The sequence below is a fragment of the Brienomyrus brachyistius genome, chromosome 13 (assembly GCF_023856365.1).
Source record: "Brienomyrus brachyistius isolate T26 chromosome 13, BBRACH_0.4, whole genome shotgun sequence".
Classification (NCBI taxonomy): Eukaryota; Metazoa; Chordata; class Actinopteri; order Osteoglossiformes; family Mormyridae; genus Brienomyrus; species Brienomyrus brachyistius.
Genome location: NC_064545.1, coordinates 19,754,910 through 19,767,327, shown reverse-complemented (window position 1 = coordinate 19,767,327; position 12,418 = coordinate 19,754,910).

Genomic DNA, 12,418 nt, shown 5'->3' with positions numbered 1-12,418 from the left:
TCAAAACCTGCCTACACAAGTCTGCATATGTTCTACCTTGTGTAGATAAAATATGGTTGAAATCTGAAGCAGTTCGGGACAAATTTAGAGGTCAATCAAAGTCCTACAATAATCCTCAAAACGGCTGGCTCACTATTAGGTCAATTTTGCTCTGAAAACGACACTGAGGTAATGTAGTTAAAATTGTTACTTGCTTAATACTAAATATTGGTTGGGTGCTAGTGATATTTAGAAATATTACATTAAAATAGCTATTCTTTGGTGGTGGTGCTGTTGTTCTTCACAATGAAATATTTATTGTGTCACGCGTCGGGGGACGAAGGACGCAACAGCAGAAGATGAAGCAAAAAGACTAGGTTTATTTCAACCAAAAGAACCACGGATAAAAACTGGAAGTACAGAACGCAGCTAACAGGATGGGTCACAGATGACAAAGGACAGGACTGGGGAGCACAGGACTGGGAAGCACTTTTACACGAAGACTAACAAGGGAGCAAAATGAGCAGATAGAGTAAATCTCACAAGGCCAGAAACAAGAGGAAAGACATATGCATAGGAAGCATGATGCAACAGAAACAAGAGGGTCAGATGGGTAGGGCGTTCCAAATTGGTGGTTGAATAAATACTGTTCAACAAAGAAAGTTAGAATACTGATAATCAGGCAACTGAAAACAAAGGTTTTGGCACATTTTAGGATGTGAACTATTTGGAAAACTAAGAAGTAAGAATGGCAGATTAGAAGACTGATGAGCTGCCCAGTTCACATCTCCCAACAATGGTGATGTACTGTGACTTATGATGAATTTCCACATCGACATAAAAGCTGCTTTGAAAGACGCAGTTCAACTGGCCATATCCAAAGTCCTGGGAATTTGGCAGTGTGCAAGAATACCGCATCAGCGGATAGCCTCTGAATAAGAAAGTATGCATTGTAACACCTTTCCATATACATCCATTCACATGTCGAAGTTTGGTGGAAAATTAATTATAATTGCAAATTTCCATTTTATGTATTAAATTATCAATCTTTCTGTGACTTGCAATTTGGCTAAATTAACAATAGCTAGACATTCAACAAAATTAGACTTGTGGAGGTAATGTGTCACGATATTAATTTTCGTGGACCACCCTAAAATGCATCTTAATCATGCAGCAACTGTACTGTATCCTCACTCATTTTCCCATCAGAAAATATGTTTCTCTTAAAATACTTGACAGTTATCTCCATTTACTTACCACAAAACATGACTGTGCTTTGAAATTTTTATTAAATGCACTCAAGACTGGGAGTCCATTTAATATGCGTAATAAATGATACTATCCTCAGGTAGTGCATGCTCAACATGAAACAGCAATTGCAATTTTCCAGTAGCCTATTAAATGTTCTAAGAAAACAGTTATAGGCAATGCAGATAAAAACAATATATATATGTGTGTGTGTGGGTGCGCCACTGAATAACAGTGAATGTCTGAAACCTAAGTGAGTCAGCAGATTAATCTGCAGCTGCATACACATCCCAGCTCTACCCAACGATGCAGAATTCAGCTAATAAATGAAACTTACAACCAACTGGACTAAGAGGAGAAAAGAGCAGTGAACATCACATTAGTGAACACTCCATGTTAGCGAACACCCCACATTAGTGAACACGCCATGTATGTGAACACCACACGTTAGCAAACACGCGATGTTAGTGAACACCGTATTTTAGTGAACACACTGTGTCAGTGAACACGCCATGTTAGTAAATACAAGTCATGTCAGCAACTACATGCCATGTTAGTGTACACATGCCATGCTGCTCAATACATACTGTGTCTTAATCTATGGTAGTTATTATACAGACAATCAGTGTTGGGCATTTCAGGTCCAGAAGCTACAAATCCAGACCAAGATTTTGTTCCTACCGTACAGTTGAGTAGAAAGAGTCATATTCAGAGAGAACTCAACTGGTAGGTAGAAACAAAATCTTGGTCTGGATTTGTAGGTTCTGGATATGAAATGCCTAGTACTGCAAACCACTAAGTTCCCAGCCTCACATTCAGTTCAGCCAGCATTTCATGTACCCAGTTTGATTTTCTATTTGTAAAAGGGAACGACTTCAAGTTTTTAGAAGCATAATTTTTGGCTATTTGGATGTTACGGACCCATGTAACTTTCGAACGGAATGTTCAGTCCCACTTACCACAACCAACGCTGAAACATGGTCAATTCTGACAGATATATTTGTAGAAAACAGGAGACAAAAGCACGTTTAAAGGGTCTCTTTCTGCTGACTTATCCCTTCGGTAATTCTCTCTCAGATGAACTATAACAACTATGTGCGTGCTGGGATGTACACATGCTTTGAGTAACAGCAAAGCGAACCATGGCGGGCATTTTAGGCATAGCACATGTAAATATTTGCAGAGTAGCAGAAAAGGAACCTCATTCTCATTATGGAAACTCCAGTCTGTCAGCATGTCTATAGTGATCTGGCAGTAGTTATCTGGCAGGTACAGACTGGACAGCTGTGTGACCTCTACATCCATATGGCAAAACTGGGACGCAGCACAAGGCCTAGGGCCCGGCCCGTGCACCTTGAGCACAACAGCAGTGCGAGCCAGGCCTGCCCCTAGGAGGCCTGTTTCACAGGCTTGCCCTGGTTAAACTATTAAACTAATTTTAGCCTCTTGTGAATGGATCTTAAACAGTTTACCCCAGCACTGCTAGGATTATTTCATACATTTTTACCATTTACGGCAAGCATAACTATTTTCCAGCAACCTTCAGATAATAGGGTTGTGTTCTCGACAAAGACAATTAAAGGCTCCTCATTAATAGTGGAATAATAGTGAACTGGGGTCAGTTAACGAGGACGTTAAAGAAGCAGTCAAGGACAGAAGCAGCTATCGTAGTGTTATTCTGGAAAAAAGGGACACTGGGTCCAGGGTGGGGGGTGGGTGCATGAGGATTCTGGATGGCGAATGAAGCACTCTTCCCAAGACCTAGCGGCTGGCATCAGATCAGACAGGAGAAGCAGGCAGGGCAGCTGAGCTCCAAGCACTGGAGACACGCTGAGAGGTTTACAGACACAGCTGACCTGAGGGCTTTTAAATAAGAAATTCACATTATTTCATTTAGCTATGCCTGGCCTGCTTGGCCTTATAAAAAACACGGAATTATTTTACAAACATGGCAGTAACACCTGGGACTTCATAAGGCCTACAGGTATGCAGCAAGTGTTTTACTATTAAGGCTCCGTATCAGTGTAGCTCATGTACAAGATAGAGCCAGAGGCTGAAAAGTCCTCCATTTTGAAAGAGTCCCATAGCGGGAGCAGTAATTTAAGCCTGAGCAACTCCACTTGCGATGGACGACCCATAACTAGTGTTTCACCTCAACTGCAGAGGAAGCAGAGTGGTTAACAGGAACCCCTTCCAACATGGCACAGTGTAGTTTGGGGGGGTAACAGAGAGCAACGGGCAAGCAGGAGCACGTGTCGCTGATGGGCACGCCCCACACATACCCACATACCCCTGAGGGCACCTATGGGGGTGATCAGGCAGACGACTACAAGAGTGAAGCTGGGGAGTGACGCGGACAGAGCAAAGTAACAAAGTGTGGTAGCTGTGAAAATGACAATAAGAGGGGAGCCAAGGGTGGAACATTACAAAACCACCCAGTTTATAACAGCAGATGACTCGTCAAACAAAATCAAGACATTTTGAATAACCAACCTAATCACACGAAACAAACAAGATCCAATTTATGAATTAGTGAGAATATCTGTGATTTAACAAGATTTGAATATGATAGATTTCATTCAAGCTGTGAATATATGGTCTTAAAAGTATTTCCTCAGTAAGGGCTCGTGAACATAATAAATCTGTTGCTATTCTGCAAGCGGCTTTTAGAGATAACATTCAGGATTGAAACGTCGTGTAGAGAGAATGGTTAGGCTGGCAAGGCAGAGGGGTGCCTTGCACACTGCCTGAATTTAATTAGTTTCACTTCATTCCAATAAATAAAATGTTAACAGCTTGTGGTGCCTAAGAATCACATATTTCCTATTTGTTTTGATTATTTTTCACCAACTGCAGGTTTGTAGATAGGGCTGCATGAACAAAATCAATTTGCAAACTTCGAAACAGTGCAAGGGACTATTTCTAGAAATTTATCCCTGACTTATAGGATTAATTGGAGTTAAAATGTAGAGGATGTAGGGCAGAAGGAGGCCGGAATACCAAGAAGCCTGAACACAGAGACACCACCCCAGGATGCAGGATGCAGGTATCCTCTGGGGACGCAGGTATCCTCTGAGGAATGGTTCTGTAAACGATGAGGAGAAGGGGGGGGGGCTGACAAACGTCTCCGCAACATCACCCTTACACGTGTCGTTCGACATGGCGGCAGAGCTCCATTTCCAGGGCCATAAATCAGCTGTCACTGCAGGTGCCGCTGACGTGACAGGTGATGTTGCAGGTGGTACCCGGTGCGGACAGATGCCTGTTGCTGGGGACGATGAGGCGGACGTGTGCGTAGGCGTGATCTGTCTCATGCTCGTACGGCTGTAGCACAGTCACGCATCCCACCAATCTTAATGATCGATGGCCGCAGCACATCATTAATTTATGAGTAATCCTGGTTTGACTGACTGTGATATATTTTTACTACAGAAAGCATGAAGTCACTTATGGAGACATACTGTGCTGTGCTATACAATCTGACCGATATGAGAGAGGAAGGTAGAAAACACAGAAACACACGCATGCACACGCATGTATATGCCTATATTTGTGGGGATCGTCCATTCATTTCTATAAGAAAGACCCTAATCCCAACAATGACAACACTACCCAGCCGTAACCTTAACCATAAGTGACCAAACAAAATACAGGAGTTTGGACATTTTTTGTTTTGTGATTGCAGTCACTAATTTCATAAAACTAAGTTTTGCCTTGTGAGGGCTGTAAAAATAGACCCCACATCATTAAAATAACAGGTTTATATCATATTCCCTATAATGTAATATATACATAACCTCCCCACATACATAGCCTATAACCAAACAGGTAGGCCGGGGTATATAGAGGTGAAGCAGTAATAGCTTTTCCAGTTCATTGCTCGATGTACAGCTCCCAGTTCAGGCCCAGTGCACCGCCTCCGTGCCCCCAGCTGGGCTGGCTCGCTCCTGCTAATGGAATTTGACTCAAAAGCCCTGTGCAGGCACCATTGGCAACATACAAGGTGGTCTTATGACACACTGGCAGGGCCAATTCAGCCAGCCATCTGTACCATATTCCTTCACCTAGAATAACGGGAACATATTTGCATATTTCCCTACATATTTGCATCTAATTATTACTTCTTTTTTTTTGAAGCAGATATAAACAAACATTTTCCCTAATGGCACAATCCTGAAAAAGAGTTTAAAAACAAACCACTGTAGATGTTAACCCGAGTCTATAAAAATGGCAGGAAATAGGAACTTTAAAACAAGAAAAACACACATCCAAATCTACCTGAGAAAAGCTAAACCAAGAACAAAAACCACACAGTACGACAGGGTGGACCAAGTATGAGGACCTCGATAAAGCCGCCAAGACTGATTTGTTAAAAAGATTAGAATCTGTTTTATTGCTAGTACTGCTAGTAAGTACTATTGGGTCCCAAAGAACACTTTGCCATTATCATTGACTACTTAAGTTACGCGATCAATGAAGAGAGTCTGAAATACACATTACGACGTACAGATTACGCATGAATAGATTAGGACTGCCGGCATTCTAAACAACCTGGAAGATCGTGCCTTACAAGCAGCCCCGTAACCCCTATGCTGGAGGAAGAGAAAGTAAGGAAACGAAAGTGGCGTTACGTGCTACAGCATTAGCAGTGTTTGCAGAGCATAATGTGGGACATTATTTTAAAAGGGCAGACCTGCAACTCACTAATCATGACTCACACCAGCGCACGAGAAGTTAAAATGGAACAATTACTAACAGTAAGTATATCCAACCGCCCACTGATCCATCTCTTAGTCCGTACAGAGCAATGGTGAGCATGGAGCCCATCACAGGAAATCACAGGGCATGAGGCAAATGACAACCTGCACGGGATGGCAGCATATGACACTGCTGGCTAATTAGTCATGACCAGTCACACGCCCACATGCATGCACACTCACACAGGCCACCATCGGCTTTCGTGTGTTAGTGGAAACAATGACTGCACTGCGGCCGTTGTTCGGCATTTTGTTAGTTGTCAAGGCTTCCAAGGGTTTAAAAAGCATTTTAAAAAAACTCATGTTTCAGCAAATCACATAATGAAGAATCTGCAACATAAATGTCAAGCCAGATTGAAAATTACAAACCTGGGAATGTAGTGAAGGGTGGGACAGAATGGTGTGGGGAAATTAAACGCTAAGAAAAAGGGTGCACTGTGACAGGCGTGAAAAAACATGCGACACCAGCGGACACATGCACTGCTGGGGGGGGGGGGGGGACAACCCAACAGTGTTCCACCATAGCAGAAGAAAAAGTAGGAATCCATAAATGACAAAGGGCCGTGCGTACCACTTCATAAATGTATTAGTCCATAATAGTTCCTCCCTAAAAGACCCAGGCATTATTATTAAGAACTGACCCAAAGGCATGAACTGAGGTGTCTGACATGCTGTGTAGGACATCCTTTTCAAAAATAATCATGGCCGCAGGAAGGCCCCTCCTGTCAGATACAAATATGGTCAGACCATTGGGAAACCTTCAGGCTCATACGTAAGGCAGGACATTAAGAAGGAAGGCTATCTGTACGGTCTGCAGCAGCCAGCTCTTGATGGCACATAATAACATTTATTATTATTAGTAGTAGTAGTAGTATTATATATTATAGTAATGTACACACATATCTACATATATTCATATGCAGTATACATAGTGATTTAGTGTATTATCTATCACATTTAATTTTTGTAACGTATGCAAATACACAAAAAAAAATGACAATAGAGAAATCAAATCTAATATTTAACACACACAGTGCTCACTTTTATAAGGTGAAAAAAGTTAACTTTTTATTAGGGATGGGCATCCATTCCTAATAAAAAGACACACACCATTCACGCACACATGCATACCTACGGGCAATTTAGCAACTCCAATTAGCTTCAGCATGTCTTTGGAGTGTGGGGAGTACCCGGAGGAAACTCCATGCCGACATGGGGAAAACATGCAAACTCCACATACACTCCTAGGCGGAGACTCGAACCCGGGTCCCAGAGGTGAGAGACAACAGTGCTAACCACTGCACCACCATGCCACCCCTAGATACGGGCATTTAAGGTAGAATTTCTAGAGTGATTATTTGAATAATATTTGATTAGCCCACCCTACAAAACACATGGACAAGTACATATTGCTTTCCATACAAAATTAAATATTACTCACTTGCTAAAAACGTATAATGTAAAACACTAAAAAGTATCTTGAAGAAATTAAACTGAAAAAGAAATTAAACAGAAAAGACAGCTCAAGTACAGTAGCTTACAATAATGTTCAATAGCCTATACTGTGGGCAGTTATGACAAATGGGGATTTCTTTATTTTTAACAACACAATCCTTCTCTGGCTTATAAGCTACACCATTCATTTATTTCCACTCGGAATGAGACATCACTCACTGGCTCACTTTTTAACTGTGAAGTAGCCTTGCTGGGGCTGAAGCATATTAGAAAAAATATATCGCAATAGGGGGCGGCATGGTGGTGCAGTGGTTAGCACTGTTGCCTCACACCTCTGGGACCCTGGTTCAAATCTCCGCCTGGGTCGCATGTGTGTGGAGTTTGCATGTTCTCCCCATGTCGTCGTGGGGTTTCCTCCGGGTACTCCGGTTTCCCCCCACAGTCCAAAAACATGCTGAGGCTAATTGGAGTTGCTAAATTGCCCATAGGAATGCATGTGAGAGTGAATGGTGTGTGAGTGTGCCCTGCGATGGGCTGGCCCCCCATCCTGGGTTGTTCCCTGCCTCGTGCCCATTGCTTCCGGGATAGGCTCCGGACCCCCCGCGACCCATTAGGATAAGCGGTTTGGAAAATGGATGGATGGATATATCGCAATAGGCCAATTTGAAATCGTTATGATAAATATTACGATACTGTATTAAACAAAAAATTTGTTGAAAATATACCCAAAATATAGTACAGTCAAACAGAACTTACCTACCAATAGAGTGCCTGTCTTTACTGGGAAAGACATGGCAGTGGTTCACATTCTGGTTAACTTGCCAAGTTGCCTCTACTGCAATTCATTCTTATTCCAAATGACATTTAAAACGAATTTCACAGAACATTAATTTCCAGAGCAGTTTTAACAGCAATCATGACAACGTAGACGTACAAGTTAACGTTAAAATTAACATTCATATCAGATTACATTTGTTGTGCCAACAAATACAAAGCAGTGCCGATAAATCAATTGCTTTTGCTCAGTATCATCTAAATAACCAAAATATTTCCATACAGCAAAAGGTGAATGCCTTCTGGTAATTAGTTCTTGTTCACGTCACTCATTTTTGTTGAATTTCTCATAAACGCACCACATTGAGCCAGCCAGGCATGATCATGATTGGATCAGAGATTGCATACAGAGCTCATGAAAATATTGTGGTAGATTGGGCGGAGCTTAATGCTCTCATCTTCTATGACGTCATAAGCACTACCTTGGTTGAGGGGTTCTGTATATACCATGCATGCTTATGCAACGTGTTGCCGATAGGGGGCCAGATGGTTTGGCAGATAAGGGTTGCTGTTAAACTTTAATAGAATAAAAATACATTACATGTATATGTTATTCTTAATTATGCTTTTAAGGAATAATAAAACATATGGCATGATGAATGTAACACAGAGCATACACGTCCAGCGGGGGTCCGTCCGGGAGTAAGCACAAGCGCAACGGCGTATTTAAAAAAAAAAAAAAGCACCAAAAATTTTTTAAAGAAGAAAAACTTTAGCGTTAGAAGCAGGCGGAATTTAAACAAGTACAAACATGCCCGAAAGAAGCAAAAGAGCAATTGCTGAGTTTAAACAAGCACAACCGAAACCAATTAACAAACAGCACGTCGCTTTAAAAAAAGATAACATTTAAACTCATTATATTTAACCAGCATGTAAAAATCAGAAGAAGGACTTTAGCGGTATTTACCAGTGTTAGGTAGAAGAAAGCATTTAAACAGCAAACTTTTAGAAGGAATAGTCCGAAAGGGGAAATGAGCTAGTACAACTAAATTGTTTGAACAACACGGTCCGAAATCATAAACCTAAGTGGCCAGCACTTGGCGCATGCGCACTTACACCGACGCCCATTTCAAAAAGGCGACATTTCAAGTAAACCCCAATAACCATAACGTATTTTAAGTAACGCAGCACTTTTCTGCCAATGTGAATAATGAAGTAAAGCGCTCTAAGCATTTCGACAACAAGAATCAAGAAATAACGCAGTTAATTCATGTTCAAATGAGCGCATGCCCTCTCTCTGTCTCTGGTTCGCTCTCTTGTAGCACATGCGCGTAGAGGCACATAGCATTTTCTTGAGCCGACTCGTGGGCTGTCAAATTGGAAACAAAATGGCTACCGGCAGAAATTGTGGTCGTGATGCTAACCGATGGCCCCGGATTGTGAGAAGGACGCAACCATCCTGGCAGTATACACATTAACTTTATATGTTAATCTTGCTTATTTGTAAATAGTATGAAATATTCTATTTCTAATTTAAATAAAAGTCGATCTCTAACACAACAGCCCCGGATTGTTTAGCTACATTTAGCTCAATTTATCTACGTCTGGTTAATCAAAAGAAATAAAGCACTGTAACTTGAAGAGATGTATGACACATTAGTATAAATTTTTAAACAATAACATTTAAGGAATAAAAACAGTTTAATTGTATTTTGTAGTTTATTATTAATTTAATAGCTGTAGGAACTAGTGACTGATATTTAGCAACATACATCAAAACATTTTTAGAACTCTGGTAGAATAAAGCCTTAGTTATTTTAATAATTTAAAGGGTAAAAAACATTAATCATGGTTAACTGAGTATGCTGAATGCGCTGTGTGTAGGAACGGACATCAGCCCAAGAATTTAGACTTAAAAACTCTTCCGTTATAGCGCCACGCTATGCGTGATACTACAGGCAGGCAGTGGCGGTTTTCTTATCGCACTAGCAGCGGGTGGGCGATGTAGAAACGGGCAAGAATTTAGCACACATTTAGCTCGTTTGTTATAGAGTTATTTTAAATTAGTATGAGTGTGATATAAATCATTTATGCAATAAGAATTGAGGAAAAATCTAAACAACCGTGTATCAGCCTCAGTAATGGTTCGACAAAGCTCTGATACGAGACGGCACCGATCTTGCGCATGCGCACTTACGCAGACGCATATTTCAAAATGGCGACAACAACGGGGACACATGTTGCCGTTTTATTTCAAATAAGACCCTTTAACCATAACGTTTTTTAAGTAATGAAACTCTTTTTCGGCGGCCAATGTGTTATTTAAAATAAAACACCATAAGCATTTCGACAACAAGAATCAAGGAAAAATGCGGGCAATCCTTCTTAAAATGACTCTCCATGTCGCGCTTGTACGTAGAGCCACGATCCCCACACAACACCATCTTTTATTGAAAACAGCTGAGGCAAGTAGTTTTCTGAATTTTAAAGTGTGTATAAAATAAGTATAAAATATTTTATAAAGCGTATAGCTAACGATAATTAATAAAGAATTTAAGCATAATATCCCACACGTACCACGGCCTATATTTGGTAGAAATGTCGCTATCTAGGGCCTACAAGATAAAAGCATATGACACCAAATTGGAATCAATAGTCTTTAAAAGAATAAAATACATTACATGAATTTATTAATGCGATATTTTAAATATATTTTAAGGCATGATAAATCTTTTAACAATAATTTTAACGGGGTCACCGGACGCGTCGAGCTTTTCTAGCTAGAGAGGAAAGAGAGACTGGCAGTTTTGAATGGTAAAAGCAGTAGTTGTGTATTGTTAACGGGTTATTTTTTTAAACAAAATGTCTTATTTTATATCGGTATAAACACAGCCATCCTGTTTTTAATGGGGATTTATGCGTATTGCATGTCCGCGGCGGTGGGTAACGGGGCGTCGGCGCAAGAGCTTTTGGAATCGTGAGCGATAAGCCCATGAGAAGGATGCATCAATGAAACAAAATGGCCGCCGGCTGTCAAATTGGTGCACGGTGCCTGCAGTGACTGTAACATCTCGTTTAACCGCAGGTCCCGAGTGTGAGAAGCAGACAGCCAGCAGCCCCATCCTGGCAGAAAGCACATTACCTCTATTTGTTAATCTGTCTTATTTGTAAATAGTATAAAGTAATATATCCCTAATTTAAATAAAAGTCGATCTCTAACACCACAGCTCTGGGGCTCTGGCATAGGGCCGGATGCCTCGCTGTGGACCTGGGGGTTGGATGAAGTATCTAATACTACAATTGTTTAATCAGCGGGATAAAGTGCTGTAACTTAAACGGTTGTATGACAATTTAGTATAAAATTTGAAATCAATAAGATTTAAGTAATAAAACAATTTAGTTGTATTTTGTTAGTTTTATTTTAAATAAGGTGCTCCCTGTTTATTGTTAATTTAATAGCTGTAGGAACTAGTGAGCAGTATTTAGCAACATACATCAAAAACATCTTTAACATTCCCATATGGAAGGTAACCGACAAAGTTTTCAAGCAGATTTCATAAAACAAGACACCGCAAGGATAGGAACTATTAAGCAGCATTTAGTGACAAGCATCAAAAACACATTTTTAAAAACTTTGACAGAATAAAGCCTTAGTTATTTTAATAAATACGTTTTTTCAGTAAATATTTATTCACGCTCATGCACACAAACACACACCCCGGAGGTCGGGGGGTTTTAGAGTTTAACTTTAGATTGGTGATCGCGATGTATGACCAAACCCCAAAGTACCCTAACTTAGTCGTTCACTAACATCACAAAAAAACAGACAGAAATAGACATTTAAATTTTAAATAAAAGACATTAATGGCTTTTGGTAATGTTTAAAGGTATACAAATGTTAGATGTATCGGACATGCACACAAGCGCACAACCAAGGGTTGGCCTTTAGAGTTTCATAATCAAACTCATATATACTCATATATAGTTTAGGTTTTTTATTAAAATGTATAAGGATTGTTTTGTTATAGCAAAATTTTAAATTGGTATGAGTGTGATAAAAATCATTTATGCAATAAGAATTGAGAAAGAACCTAAATAGCAGCTAGAAATGATCGACCAGGCAGACAGAAGTCTGCTTTTCGTAGCTCACAAGCCATGGAAGGGTGGAATGGGGGGACACATAAGCGTAGGCTAGGAACTGTGGA